Source organism: Meles meles, unplaced genomic scaffold, assembly GCF_922984935.1.
Source record: "Meles meles unplaced genomic scaffold, mMelMel3.1 paternal haplotype, whole genome shotgun sequence".
NCBI classification, from domain to species: domain Eukaryota; kingdom Metazoa; phylum Chordata; class Mammalia; order Carnivora; family Mustelidae; genus Meles; species Meles meles.
The window spans coordinates 1188971-1192356 of NW_025721608.1; positions in this window are offsets into that span (position 1 = coordinate 1188971).

A 3386-nucleotide genomic window follows, 5' to 3' on the forward strand; every position below is an offset into this window, starting at 1 on the left:
TTGGGATCACATCATTCATCTCTTGCCCCATCTCCTTTCTAGAGGTCTGTAAAGACAGTGGCTGGCAGCCAGACACAAGGCCTCAGAGCCCTGTCAGGATGCCTTTGCTGGTCTTCAGACCAAGGGCTCTCCATTCCAGACACACCACACCCAGTATTTGCACAACTCCATCAAGGAGAGAAACATGGCGCAGCTCAGGATCTTGGATGGGCTCTGGCACACATAAGAGGCACATCAGGAATCCTCTTTCCACCCTTCCCACCACGACATTGGTATGAACAAGAAGGGATCACCAGGGTATCCAATGTGCTCAACCTACTACAGCCCTTGGTCAGGAACCCCGAAATATTCCTCTTTCCTTAAAACTCAAGAGGAAGGGATGGGGCTACCCTTGTATGCTTCATAGGGCATCGCCTAGTCTGCTCAATATTAAGTACCTCATTTAGGAGGGACATGAAAAGTCAATCATGGTGATGATACTTTCTCTTCTTGGACCAACAGCACCAGCCATAGAAGATCCTGAACCACCTCAAGACCCACCTCTAGCTCTCACTGTGGTGTCTGCAGCAGCTTCAGAGCTTGAGTGGCATGGGTAGGAATAAGTTGTGCGGGTGATATGACTGTGGATACAGCAGAGGGGAGACACCTACCTGAAGGAGCCGACCACAAAGTTTTTAATGACAATGAAGTGCTTGATTGAAACACTTAGGTGTCGACTACTATGGGGGACATTTATGGCTTAAAAGTGTCCAAGTGGTGGAGTGGATTCCCAGGTGTGACAGCATGATCTGAGGATCCTGAGGGTCACAAGAAGAACAAGTGGGGCCAGGATGCTTCAGAGTTCCCAGACATCAGTTAGGGAAAAATGGCTGAAAGCCACGAAACTAGGTCCTGGCTTTCTGCTCTGTGTAACTCTATACTCAGAATCACAGCATTGTTGGGCATTCACTTTCCTGAGAGGGGTCCAACAAAAAAACAACCAACCAACCAACCAACCAAACAAACAAACAAACAAACAAAAAAAAAACAGAAAACAAACAAAAAAAAATGGCAAGACCTCAAACACGCAGCATGTATGGTGTGGGTCTGTTCCACAGGAATCCATAGAAATTGGAATTGGGGCCACCTGGATGGCTCAGTTGTTTAAGTAACTGCCTTCATCTCAGGCCATGACCCTAGAGTGTCTGGATACAGTCCCACATCAGGTTCCCATCTGCATGGGGAGTCTGCTTCTCTCTCTGACATTTTCCCAGCTCATTCTCTCTCTCACTATCACTCACGCTCTCTCTCTCAGATAAATAAAATCTTTAAAAACAAAAATACTGGATTTAGAACTCAATCGCATTCCTGAGATAAAAATACCTTGTCACTGGCAGCGTGAACACAGAGTTCTGACAGAAACCAGGGAGTTAACGGGTGGATTTTTTTTTCCCTGTGAGGGCTCCCTGAAGAGCTAGGGTGCAAATTTTCAGCTCCTGCGTAGAGAACAGGATGCAGTGATATTCATCTCACCCATTGGTGCTGCAAGCCTTCAGGGACTAAAGCTGCACCACATACTGGACTACAGAGCTGCTTACCCTGAGGCCTGTCTCTGCTGCTTAGGAGAGCTGCAGTGCACCAGTTGGAGTCCACTTGAGAATCAGGGCAAGAGATCCCTTCTGTAGAAGACCATCACAAAAAACTCACTGCTCTCAAGTTTACTGATAACAGAAGGCAGAAAAGCTTCAGAGCTTAGGGAAAACACTAAGTAGCATTCTTTGTATTATAATTTTGTAACCTTTTATTTATTTTTTCAGGTTTTTCTTATTTTTAATCTCTTTTTAAATAATTTTTATTAGAGGAAGAGTGTGTGTGTGGGGGTGTTGGGCAGAGGCAGAGAATCCTCAAGCAGACTCCCTACTGAGCATAGAGTCCAACTATGGGCAGGATCCCAGGGTCCGCAAGAATAATACCTGAGCTGAAACTCAACAAAACTGAGCCACCTAGGCTCCCCTCCAAGAGAAGATTCAAATGAGAAGAATTTAAAATTCTATCAATCCTAAATATGTAAGAATAAAAAGGAAGTGTAAGAGAAGGAAGAGAAAGAAGAAAGACAAGAAAAAAGGAAGAGTAGTCAAGGAGTAATATGAATTTTACTGAAGTGTGACATAAGACAAAACTAGAAAGAAAGAAATAACTGCATAAGCAATATCTTTGCAGTATGACCAAATGTCTTTTGTTTTTATTCTACATACTTGAAAAAATATCTTCCTATTTTTTTTAAAGATTTTATTTATATATTTGAAGGAGAGAGATCACAAGTAGGCAGAGAGAGAGAGAGAGAGAGAGGAGGAAGCAGGCTCCCTGCCAAGCAGAGAGCCCGATGTGGGACTCGATCCCAGGACTCTGGGATCGTGACCTGAGCCGAAGGCAGAGGCCCAACCCACTGAGCCACCCAGGCGCCCCATATCTTCCTATTTTTAAGGCATGCATGAATTATTTCAATTTTATCTTTAATATTTAAAGAAAAGATGTTATATAATTTACTTTCTCAAATGTCTTTGGACTTCTGGCAGGAATTCTCCTCAAACACATTGCATCGCCAAAGGTCTTGGAGGTGATCCTCGACTGTGTTCTCGAACATGAACCAATAATAGTAGTCATTCCTGCATCATGTTTTTTTCTTTAATTGTCCTTACCACAATGATAAGTACTTACTAATTTAGTTATGTACATATTAATTGTTTTTTTTTCTCTCCCACTTATCAAGGCCAAAAGAGCTGTTACCTATTCTGTTTTGTTTACCAATGTATAGTCAATTGCCTAGCACAGTGACACATTAGGTTGGAACTCAATAAATACCTTGGAATGAATAAATATGTAAACCAAGAAAGTGAAATTGTATCAGAGTTTGGAAGTATAACTGAAAATATATAAATATGAAATAAAAAATGATTCATTGGAGCAAATGGTTGCAAATTTGTTATCACAAAATGGGCCATTAGTGTCCAGATTCTTTTTTACTACTCTTTCATTACTATTTTTCACAAAGATCTTTTCTTCCTGAAACTGAAAAATAGCCATATCATCTGAGGAAAGAATAACTAATTGCTTTTGATGTAGTGTAAACACCAGAACCATCACTAAAGTGGGGCAATTGATGCATCCAGAGCACATGATATCAGGAGACATTCACACCTAGGTTTGCACAAGCCTCACCCATGAAACTTCATGACCCTGCAAGTGAGTGGCTCCTTAAATTTTGTACCCTATGGGCCTCATTTGTCTCATTCTGGTATCTCTGTTAATTTATCTATTATTTATTATTTCTATAAACTTATCCTTGAAAGAGAAATGAGTGCATCTCCAGGCTATCTTAGCTTGCCAACAATAGGTTCATGAATGTT